General features: G+C 37.4%; 1 protein-coding gene across 1 annotated transcript in view; it reads right to left on the reverse strand.

Annotated features, from left to right (window-relative positions):
• Nucleotides 1-7,445, reverse strand: part of LOC145985050 (KICSTOR complex protein kaptin-like) — a 67,007-nt gene extending 59,562 nt beyond the window's left edge. Inside the window, exon 1 of the mRNA XM_083118571.1 lies at nucleotides 7,359-7,445. The gene's annotated coding sequence lies outside the window, so the exon portion shown is untranslated. The remainder of the gene's footprint in view (nucleotides 1-7,358) is intronic.
• Nucleotides 7,446-13,001: the final 5,556 nt, after the last annotated feature.

The raw sequence follows: 13,001 nt of genomic DNA on the forward strand, positions 1-13,001 counted from the left end.
CAAAAATAAACATTAAAACTACTCCTGGATACAAGTCATTTCACATATGCAGGGAGGGCAAATTTCGGGACCACAAACACCATTTGATAAAAATTTACTATCCGTCAGACACCTATAATCTCTTCGTCTCGTCAATTTTTGACATTCGTACTTACCTATCTGCTTCGCGGAACATTCCTTAAGGTGTATTGACGTTTTTTTGATCAAAGTAATTGCAATTTTTCACACTACGAGTACTTCTTTCTTGTAGTCATTTCGCTTGCCTGAGACACAATATGGCGCATATACATTCCTACATAATCATGCGTTGTGCTTGTGTTTTGTCGATTTTCATTCGTTATGCAGTGTTTCAACCTTCGGAACCCAAGAAATACCCGTGAACAATGCTCATCTGATCCATTTTTTTTTCTTAAACTTTTTCGCATTGTTTTACGAAGAAAATTGAAATGTTTCGTGGAGCTATCAGTCCCGGAATCGGTGGGAAATTTAAAGTAAAAAATTATTTTAGTTTGAAATTTTTGAGTTCAAATTTCCCACTGATTCCGGGCTCCGCCTGGTGTAATTTACCTTCCACCCCCTACCGCTACCATGGCCCCACCTCCACTCCGGCTACCCGGCTCTCTCTATAGAGTCCCTGTTAAAGGCATGTTAGAAATTGGCCGGAGTCATCTGCCCCCAAATGAGCCCCAAACTTTTAAATTTGAAGAAATCAGTTTCCAGGATACGGAAAATTTACCTGAATTTCACCACGCATCCACGACACGTCATATTAGGTATATACCCACAGACCATTCCTTTTAACGAGTAGCTTACATTCACTGCCACATTTTCGACATTCCTTTGCTTCCTTCACGATCATTGTTCAATTAAATTAAAAAATCCACTGAATCTTCCACACCCGGTACGAATTTCACCACTCATCCACAACACGTCAGGTTTCTAACTTTCATTTGTTTTTACACTTACGTCTATATATGTTGCAAAATTACGTTCTTCATTACCACAATCATTCTCCATACATAAACATAACAACCATGTTTGATGATATGAACAAGTGACGTTCGGCATACGTTGGGCTGTCTACAGCGTTGCCACACTGGTCCTTCATTACTTGCAGAGCATTAGTTTTTGCGTCAACAGTGAGAACGATGAGGTAGAAGAGCATGTGGAATGCGGGCTTAGATTAGAGGTAGGTTTGGCAAACAGCGTTCTTCTAGAAAAATGGCATCTTGGGCAGTGAGGAAGCTAGTGCTAGAGTTAATTTTCGCCTTCTGATCACTAAATTATGAACGGGTAGCCCCACAAAACATTGACAGATAATCCCACGAACCATTTCCGGTAAGGTTTGGTTAGGTTAGGCAAGCTTAGTTAAAATTTTGTTCGTAAAACAAAGTCATACAGCTTAAAAAAAAAAAAATGCTCAACTTACATCAGCTTTTGGTAAATGTCTGTTATATCGGAGACACATTTCTATCGGATATTTTCAGTTTCAAATGGTTCGCAATTGTGCCCCAATTGTGTATTGCGGAACATAGTTGAAGGTGCCATTATGCTTTTTACACGAAAATAACTTCGATTTTTCACATTACGAGTAATTCTTTTGGGTCCTTTCTTCAGTTGTGGAACATACAATATGGCACGCACAGCTGTGGATTATCACGTGTCGTGCTTGTGTTTTGTCGATTTGGAGTGGGTATGCAGGGTTTCAACCTTCATAATCGAAAAATACCTACTTTGGTGTTCATTATGTCATCACAAACCATTGACAGATAGCCCCAAAAATCATTCACGATATCCCCACGAACTATTGATGGATAGCCCCACACACCAATGATGGACAGCCCCATGAACCATTGACGTATAGCCCCCAAAACTATTCACGGTAGCCCAACAGACCATTTCCGGCAAGGTTAGGTTAAGTAAGCATAGTTTAAAAAAAATCTCTTAAAAAAACAGGCACGTTTGGAAACACTGGCGAGACTGCGTGACTTTCGACGCTCGCGCCATCTGTAGGTACATAATGGAAACAATGGCATCATGTTGTCGCTTTGTACAAAATGCAAGTTCATTATATCAAAAGTGCTTATTTCTTGTTGTGCAGCATTCTACGGTGAGAAAATACCTCCACGAACTTTCAAAATGCTACAGAAACTCATTTCCGTAAGTAGTTTCTTCTGTAAAAATGAAGAAATGTGTCTCCGCTATAACAGACATTTACCCAGCATTTTTCACGATTTCCAGACGTGATCCCCGCATTTTAACAACAGATTCGTGATTAGAAGGCCAAATTTAGTTAGTATAACTATTAATGAAACTGGAGATATTCTCTATATTCTACGTTCGCTCCGTATTATTTATTGAGAATGTTTTGTGTCCTACATTTTGGGGCAACATGTCCTACATTCCCCTTATAGCGATCTGGTAACCATAATAAGGGTGGTATTTTTTGAGGTTGGTTGCTAATATTTGGTTGGGGGAGGGATATGTAATTTATATACGTAATATCCCTGAGCGATTCCAGATGTAACGGACTGACACTTTAGAAGATTTTCCTCAGCTTTTTAAATTTTTAATTAGGCAGATATGCAATATTAAATTTCCAAAACATCACCATGTTAGATAACAAAAAGAGTCCTTTTTAATCCACTAACAAACTTTCCACAACTTTGTCTGACTATGGAGAAAATATTAAAAAATTGCATGGTAACGGACTGACACATGTGTCAACCCACTGTTTCAAATTACTGAAGGTTTTGACAAAATTCTTTGAAAGTTGGACACTTTAGTACTTCTCTTTTTCAATGATTAATAGTGGAAGGTGTGGTACAGTAAGACAGCAAAATCTGAATGCTTCAGTTTTATTCAGTGGTTCAGAAAAAAATAAAATAAGCTTGGTAACGGACTAACATGTATGGTAACGTACTGACACCTTCTGTAATATATTCATAAACTCGACAGACTAACATATTCCTACTATGAAAAATGTTTTTCTTTACTATATAACTGAAATTAGTTAAAGTAACACTAAAACTACTAACAATAAGTAACACAAACTATTTAAACACTGTACAAAGGAAATAAGGTATATAAACTGTGCTAATACTGTATGACAATGTTACACTGCTTGCTTCTTTAAATTGTTTTTGTATTTCTCTTAAATGTGGAATTTCAAAAGGACCAGCACCCTGCAATTCAACTGGACCATAAAATTAAAACTTCTTGTTTACAGTTTCTATATCATTAGGTCGTGGCCAGAAAAAGCTGTTAACTAACGATATTTCATCATTGTCCATGGTTAATATTCTGCCAATATAAAATGTTTGATCATAAAATACTGCATAATATTTCTCAACTTCCAAAGCACTGTTTTGTAATAGCTACTTCGTAACTTCCAGAACACTGATTTTTCAAGAAGGAATGAACAAATTTCTCAGTGGATCCTGTATAGTTGGAGTATTCAGTGACATTTTGAGAGATGACTTTGAAATGGTGAATATTGTGTGTGTTTGGAATTTGTTGTTTATTAACCCAGCATTCATCTAGTGTTCCTTTCACGTCTTCTATGGTGAAAATTGGGATTTCTGCTACTACAAGTTTTGTCTTCTTTTCTTGAAGAAATGTGACAAATTCATGTGCACAGTGAATTGAAGTCTTCCCAGCCATTACAGCTTCCCTCGCCATCCTCTTTACTTCTTCCCCAATTGCATCTGCAGCCCATTTACCATGGGAAGTTGAAAAAAAACAAAAAACGTTGTTGTTTGTTCCTGCTGCAAAAAAATATGTGATGTTACATAAAGTGTACCTTGCTTAAACTGTGAAGTTGCGCCATCTGAGAAAATATGAAGACTGGAAATTGGTAATTCAAGTTTGTTTTGGAGACAATCTAAAATATACTGTAAATATACATGTACACTGTATTTATCATGATTAAGGCAGTCAGATATAATAGCAAAATACTTCCCTTGTGATGTAGTTCCATCGTGAAACCAAGTTACAGATGTAAAAATGGTAATTTGTTTATTGCTCCAATGGGCAGATTGGATTTCATCCTGTTCCTTGCATGTAAAGTTCTCAGAAAAGTCAATTTGTAAGCCAGCTTCTTCTTCATGAAAGTTTTGAATCCTTCCCTGGAAAGTCATCTGCTGTTTACATTTTTGAAAGTATGATGCAGAAAGTGTGGAATTTTTCCTGACCGAGACTCAAAACAATCTTGGACACTTCCAGTCTTTTCAGTTTTCTCAACACTGTTAGTAGTATTTCCCCACTCATACCATTTACAGAACTCTGAAAGATCTGTTTCACTTTCATCACTATCTGTTATGGAATTTAAGTCTGGACATATTTTACATTCGCCAGTCATACAACGTTCATTATCTTGACTACATACTATCTGGTCTATAAATGGCATGGCCAAAATTCTGTAGAAACATGTATACCTGAAGAATGGAGGGCGATTAATAACAGTTTAATGTTTTCATGTGTCATGAAAACACAAACATTTTGAGGTATACTTCATAAAAGAAACACAAACTTGGGCCTGCAATCAGCAAAAGTAGAAAAACTTATTTTTATCTCAGCATGCTTCAAGCAAAATATTGCATATGCTTCCTGAAGGATTGTAAGTAAGTACCGTTTCTTATATATTGTTTTCACTCCACCTTCACACACAGTTACAATCTCTTGCTCCAGGGGCTTGCTAAGAGATTTCATCCATGGAGTAAAATTCTTTATAACATTTCTAGTTTCTGATTCTGATTGGGCTTTTGAGGGAGCTGTAGAGCTATTATCAATTTTTAGTCCTTCATTCCTTGCAAAATCAACTATAAGAGCTCGTCGCTTTCTGGGGGAAGCAGGTAAGGCAGATGATGCACGTTTTTTTTTTTTCCCCAAATGATTGACGTGATGAATACACTTTTGTCGGTGTTTCAATGACAGATGATGTTTGTGTTTCAGGAGGAACAGCGGCAGTAGTTTCTCTTTTCCTCTGTCTTTCCTTCCGTTTGCATTCACGGTTTTTCTTCTTAAGCTGCCGTTTAGCTCTCTCACTAAGTGCACTTCTTTTTATTTTTTGTCTTTCAGCATATTTTCTCTTTGCTTCTTCATAACAAGCCTTTTATTTCGTACGCTGTCTATAATTCCGCTGCTTCTCAGCATTGCTTAATCTTAACATCTCGAAACAAAAGAAAATATAATTTGTTAAAATATATTTAAGTATGATTTTTACAATAAAAATTATTATATAATATAACTAACATTATTTTATAACTTTATAAAAATCATTTTGAGTAATAAAAGTTCAAGCAGGACTGTCAGATAGCATGTATGAAACTTTCTTAATATTTTATATATCTTCTCCTTATAATGTCAGTCTGTTACCAAAGTCAGTCCGTTACCTACCCATAATACCCTAATGCCTTAAGATATAACTGTGAAATTATTTTTTTTTTGGTTAAACCTAACACAGGATATAAAGTTTTATGAAATTGTCACTTTGGATTTTCTTATAAAAAAAAACCTTTTTCAAATATTCTGGTAACGGACTGAGACTACCGCTTAACGAAGTTTAGCATGCATTACTTCTTCATACATGAAATTTCTAGTATACAGTTTCTGTGCAAAATAATGATATTTTTATGCACATTCTAGTAATATAATTAACTTTCAGGTAGATAGTTTCTGAATGATTTTATAGGTGTTGAAATAAAACCATTACTTATACAATGCGAGCTTCGACTAGCAGTACCATCATTTTTTTTTATACTGCAGCTGCAAAAATCAGTTACATTAGGAGATAATTATACTACATTAATCTACATGAAGTTTCCTTTCCAACAAGGTATAATACATGCTACTTGGTTGCACTTTGATTTTCACACTCCAGGTTGACAATTTTCTGGAATTGCTCCCCTGTTTCTTCAGTAGTCACTGTACTGCCCTTCCAGAAATTTTATAAATAAGTTATTTTCGAGGAAGTACAGTCAGTCTCCGCATCTCACTAATACACATAATGGCCCAAGTTCCTTTTGTTTTATTGCGATTTCATCATGCTACGAATATTTACTTTTACATTCATTCCCACACTTCTACGATATTTACTGTCACTTGTCGACGGAGAATATCTTGTCCATGAGAAGTGCGTAAAGTAATTTTCAATTTTTTTTTTTCAACATAAATAACTTATTTTCGAGTCCAAACAGTGCTCATTACTTTAAGGAAGGTTCAAATTTCGTGTGACAATGATTTCCAAAATTCTACGATAATTAGTCTTTGTGCTAGGAGAAATCATAAAAACAATCGGAACCGTGGCTAGACTCTACTTTACGTCCTTATCTGCATGGTGATTTCTTCTTTGCATTCGCGGTGCACGTTCGTGGTGTGGCAGCCGGCATCTCTTCAGGTAAGTACCTTTTTCTTTTTACACTTTCTATTCACGATAGCCCCACTAACCATTCACGGGGATGAGGTATGCCTCGAGGTTAGGTTAGGTTCCATTAGCACTCATTTCACCCCTAAATATGTGCTTCATCATCGAAAAAATTCCTGAGTACGTTCAAATATGCATATCCGGACAACATCGTTCTTTCTCGATATACTCCTTTAGGAAATTTTTCCTCGCTTTGGGATTTACGTTGTTGAATTCCTTATAAAATAAGCTTTCCAACGATATATGACACGTAATATTCCTTAGGAAAAGGACGTAAACTAGAGTCTTACCGGAACGGTTACCAAAAGTTATTTATGTTGAAAAAAACCCACTTACAAATTACCTTACGCAATGAATGCGAGCTTCCCATGGACAACGTATTTTCCGTTGAAAACCCACTGTAAATATAGTAGACTAGTGGGAATTAATGTAGAAGTAAATCGTAACCTTAGTAGAATGCATTTAGTGAGTGTTTTAACCTAGAAGTAAATCGGAACCTTAGTAGAATGCATTTAGTGAGTATTTTAATGCTAAGAGAACCTAACATACCTAACCGAACTACGAAAGCATATATTGAACAAAATCTTAAGTAATCGCTAAAACTCCGCAGTACCTATGTGTTAACAGAAGTAAATCGAAATATGTTAAAATTGCATTCGTAGCATGATGAAATCTCAATAAAACAAAAGGAACTTGGGCCTCACACCGTTTTCTCGATCTTCTTTTTTTAATGATCAGTACAAAAATTTAATCATTTTTAAAATTAATGAACTCATGCGTGATTACAACTGACAGAAGCATGACACCATGTGTTAACTCACGTTCCCAAAACAGGACAAATATAATCAAAAAGGGACATACAAATAACATGTGCTGTTAATGTACTATTTTTTTTAACAAAATATGTAATATTGTCAACATATGTTCCACTTACGCCGAAATAGTAAAAGTTCACGCAAACCGTCTGCACACTTTTACAAGTAAACAACTCTGCAGGAGGGGAGTGGATTCCATTTCTGCGGGTGGGATTTATAATCTGTGAGGCGGTATCCCAATGGGCGTGTTCCCTATCGCACAACACTCTTGCTACCTTGTTTTCTGACGTCAGACTAGGAATGCCTACGTACGTACGAGGTTAGGTTAGGCCTGCCATTAGCATTATCTTAAAACAATGAAAAAACATTATTTAGGCTAAGAGAACTAAGTATAACTAGCCTAACCTAACATTTATCCTAAAATGAAATAGCTTCCTGCCGTGACGCAAGGTTGCTCAAGTGTTGTGCGATAAGTGAGACCCATTCCAATGTGCGGGATGGTTATTTGCACACAACAGGAACAACATTGCACGCGTGTGTCAGCACTCAGCAGTAAGAATAAATGTCAAATTTGCTCCTGCCACCAGGCACGTATCCAGGAATTCCTTTCGGGGGGGGGGGCTCAACACCATTTTTTAAAGGGGTATAGTAAGAACCTCACAATTGTATGTTTAAAACCAGTGGTGGCAATTTGGATCCAAATCAGGTGGGGGGGGGGGCGGAGGGCGGCGCAAGGAAAGTTTACTTTCTCTTTGTAGACGAGGCTTAACATTAAGAGGCCATAATGTTGAGGCAAAAAAAAATGGGGGCAACTATCCCCTAAATTGTCGCCACTGTAAGGCTGTCATTTTAATCAGAACGTGAAATCGGAACATTTTTTACCACTCGACTCCTCTGTTTCCATGCATTAACATTGTGTGCCGGAACCATCTCAGAATGTGTGTTTGTCCATTTCTTCTCATCAGGCATAAAAACATCTATGGTGTCTTCGAGTGTTTTTACGAAGCTGTTAGACATGCACGATATGGACAATCCACTCGACAACGCGAGATTCAAATTGTGGGCTGCCAACTGGACGCAGACAGCTCTCGAATATGTATCTCTGATTCGAGCCTGAACACCACTAACGTGTCTTGTCCTCCCATGTTTGCAGCTCTTATAAAAGCCGAAACCCACCAAATTGTTCAGATTCTGGCCTTAGCTCTCACAAGTGTTCACAAATGTCTGTCACAGCTTCCAGAGTCTTGTCATATATCGGCACGAAACAAGGGAAGTCTTCTCGAATATAGCTGGATCACGAAACAATTAATGCACAATGAAAACCCTTCCGTTCCCAACACATATAATGTTTCGTCTCCCTGTATGATCAAATGCTTATTCATTTATCTCCAGTGACGTGCCCAAGGGAGGGTTGGTGAGGTCATAACCCCATTTGACCCGGTATTCCTTTTCTTTTAAAAAAAGAAGAACGTCAAAGACAGGATAAAAATGGCACAATCAGGACTGACCACCAAAAATAGTATGCGCATAACCCCTCTCCCTTCCGAAAATCCTGGGCACGTCACTCTTTATCTTGGACACAGTTTTTAAAATCAACTCACCAGAAGTTTTTATCAATCCGTATTAGAAATTGAAGTAAGATGCGTTCTTCCTGCAGGTTTGGATATGATCCTTTAGGGTGCTGTCGTCTGCCTGCCTTCACACCCAACCTTAACAAGGCCATAATTTTCCATCCTTGTGACTTGGATTATCAAAACTTAGGAAGGTTTCAGACCGAAGGGACACGCGATACATGTCGATTGGAATGGGCCAATCAACAGCAACGTTTCACACCGTAGCGACACAAAAGGCCGCAGAAACCTAATTTCGACTTGTGAAATCCTCAGGCGACACGGTGTGAAATCTCCCTTATTAGACCACTGTCATTGTCACTTCGAAGTAGTAGCTCTTGTTGACCACAGAAGAAAAAATGTCTCCTCAACAGGTGGGAATGCTCCTCAGTTTTCTTTTCTCTCCTATATTTTCTGTGCTTCTTCACTATACAAGCGACACCTTACGATTTGATATACGCAGGACATATACTATGTAGACATTTTAACGAAAAATCGGTCAAGGATGGCTAGGTGCCTCAGTTGGTAGAACCCTGATTCGGGTCCTGGTAGAGCCTGCAATTTCCGCATAAAAATGTCTACATATGGAACATCTTGTTGCTTTCTCTTCTCGACATTCATAAAATTTTCGGCTGTCTCTTTGAATGTATTTTGAACCCAGTAGGCTTAAACAAAAGTATTTTTTTATACCAGGAAATTCTCGGACTGCATATACGAAATTTAGTTCTGGCAAAACTAAATCATCACTCAAAACTTTGATTTTCAGTTGATCTATGCAGCTTATTTCTGTTTTAATAAACCACTCCAATATCCGGTACTGCTGAAATATTCACTTTAGAGAGAGAGAGAGGGGGAGGGGCAGGCCTTGATCTCTTCAGCCCTCGACCCGAACTAGCACTACATCGAGGCCCTGGAAGTCCTACTGTCGTCAATGTCTTCATTTTCGAATCAAGCAACCAGAGGACGCTGACTGATCACTAATCAACTGTATGAATTGTCACACTTACCTCTGAAATCTCATTAACCGATTCTTTGTAGAGATGAACCGAAAAATTGAATCCACGCATTTATATCCTCATTATATTCTAGAACATTCCGCAGATAAAACGATTCGTTAATATGGCCAGTAGTTGACTCCTTCTCTCATTCAAGAACGTACCCTCTCCCGCCTTCCAGAGATTAGAAATTACAACGAATCGCCCTACCTGTGGGCGCTACCTTTGTTGTGCAGCTTCCAAATGCTGACAAGTTTCTACATAGTGCTCAAGTGCACTGCGATAACAACGAAAGAGCAAGAAAAGTTTACGTGCAATATTATCAACAACAGGGTTATAGAACATTCTCCGTCTTGCCTCGATAATTGTCTATCTTCTTAAATCATCGTCACATTATTCAAAAAGCCAAAAACTTAATTTTATCTAGTGAAAAATAAAAAAAAATCCTGGGTGGGCCTCGAGCCACCTCAACCCCACCTTGGATACGTGCTATTAACAATAACAGGGTTATAGAACATTCTCCGTATTGTCTCGATAATTATTTCTCACAAATTATCATCACATTATTCAAGAAGCCAAAATCCTAATTTTATCTAGTGTAAACAGAAACATTTCCTGAAGGGGGCTCGAGCCTCCTGATTCCCTCCTTGGATACGTGCTATTGACAATAATAGGGTTATAGAACACTCCGTCTTGTCTCGATAATTATTTCTCTCAGATTTATAAATTTATTATCTTCACATTATTCAAGACGCCAAATATCTAATTTTATCTAGTGAAAATTGAAAAATTACCTGAGGGGGTGGTCTCGATCCACCTCATCCCCACCTTGGATACGTGCTATTAACAATAATAGGGGTATAAAACATTTTCAGTCTTGCCTCGATAATTATTTCTCTCCTTAAATTATTTTCACATTATTCAAGAAGGCAAAAACTTAATTTTATCTAACGTAAACTGAAAAATTTCCTGGGGAGAGGGTCGAGCCCCCTGTGCCCCATCTTGGATACGTACTATTATCAATAACAGGGTTACGGAACATTCTCCGTCTTGCCTCGGTAATTATTTATCTCCTTAAATTATTGTCACATTATTTTATTTCACACCACAAGATACCAAAAACCTCATTTTATCTAGTGTAAACCTAAAACTTTCGGTGGAGGCTCGAGCTCCCTAAGCCCCCCTCTGGATACGTGCCTGCCTGCCACGTAATTCGTCTGCTAAGAGGATGTTATAAATCTTAAGAACAGATGAAGACGAGAAAAATGCAAGTTTATGACTGGTGGGAATTAATGTACAGGTAATTTAGAAACTTTTTTTTAGAAAGCATTTAGCGATTTATTTTAATGCTAACAGAACCTAACTACGAGAGCATTTAGGTCAGTGGCGAAGCGTGACATTTTTACGTAGTTATCGCAAGACTTGCCAAACGTCAGGGTCAATCTTTCAACCCGGGAAGGGAAAGGGGGAGGGGGCACTCCTACATTGATAATGATGATAACAGTGTTCGTAGATGACGTGTGAAGTAGAGATGGCTAAATCTATTCTTAAAAAAAAAAAATGAAAAATTGTTGAACTTCTCTCTCCGAAATCCGGGTAGTAGAATTTTTGAATCGAGATTTTTAGATTTTCCGGAATCCTGATATTTTTGGCCATCCCTGGTGTGAAAGTAAGATATGTTAGGGAAAATACAATACAGTCAAAATATTTGCTAAACTTATAAACTGAAAGCAACAGGCTGTATAGAAAGGACGTGTATGTTCTTACAAATTGAAAAAAATATCATGAAATCACTTTTAGTTTTCTTTGTCACTGGCAGTATTCACACTTGAAAGTCTTCCATCAAGGACGTATTTAGGGGGGTCCAGGGAGTCCTGACCCCCCGAAAGATTTATCAAGTAATAAAATTAAATTATTCGTTTAGTCGTTGTTATATAATTTCCTCTGAACTTATTGTAAGACAAGGATTATATTGGGATCATTCGGCTTTGAAGAACACGAAGGACGTATTTCGGGGGTCCGGACCCCCCTCCCCCTACGCGAAAGGCTTATTAGGTACGAAAATGAAATAACGAAAATATACTCGTTTAGCATTCGTTGTATAATTTCCTCTGAACTTATTGGAAGACAAGGATTTATATTGGGATCATACGGCTTTGAAGGACAGGAAGGACGTATTTAGGGCGGTCCAGGGGTCCGGACCCTCCGAAGGACTTACCAAGTACTAAAATTATGTAATGAAAATATTAGCATTTGTTGCATAATCGATGGTTATTAATTTCCTCTGAACTTTTTAGAAGGCAAGGATTATATTGGGATCATACGACTTTGAATGACATTACAAAGATGATTTATGTACACTACTACTCAAAATAATATGCACAAAATGTTAATCAGAAACTTACTTTTCTCCAACTACATGTAACATCATTTTTGATATTCGATAAATATTGAATTATTCATCTATTGGGCATTAATTCATTGCCAGGTCACTTGCTTTTATGTAAATTATTCCGATTTTAACTACAGGTAAGCTACGTAATGAATATGCGCTGTTATATCTATATTCTTATACAGTCTTTTTACCTATTCGTGTAATAGTAATATAATATTAATTTATGTATTGTAATTATTATTAATTTGATTTAATATAATTATTTTAATTTAAACATTATTATTATTATTCCTGAGACACTTGGTTCGGCCCCCCAAAAACATATTTCTAGATACGTTCCTGTCTTCCATCCATTTTTGTCTGTTCCTGCACACATCTCGTGGACCCATCTGAGGCACTGCACACATCTTATCCAATCTTCTCCAGATGTATCTTCACGTTAGGAAACGGAACAATAGATACATTCTTCATCTGCACTGTCTTCATCGTCTGTGGAAACGAGCTGGATAGATTCTTCGGAGACACTTCCCTCATATGAGGATGAATCCTTATCAATCTATTTTGGCTTGTTTCTTCTCGATCTTTTTGAGAGAGCTGGTTTCTTCTTGCTCTTTCCTTCGGCATTTTTCTCTTCTCTGCAATTATTCTCTTGCATTTCAATTTCTTATTACTGCTTGTTTCGCTTATTTGCCCCTTTTATCCAACTAGTTCCTTCTGATAAGGAGGTGCAGTAATCACAGCTGCTTTGCCAGCTTGTCTACT

The sequence above is a fragment of the Lepisma saccharinum genome, chromosome 3 (genome assembly GCF_977018435.1).
Source record: "Lepisma saccharinum chromosome 3, izLepSacc3.1, whole genome shotgun sequence".
Classification (NCBI taxonomy): domain Eukaryota; kingdom Metazoa; phylum Arthropoda; class Insecta; order Zygentoma; family Lepismatidae; genus Lepisma; species Lepisma saccharinum.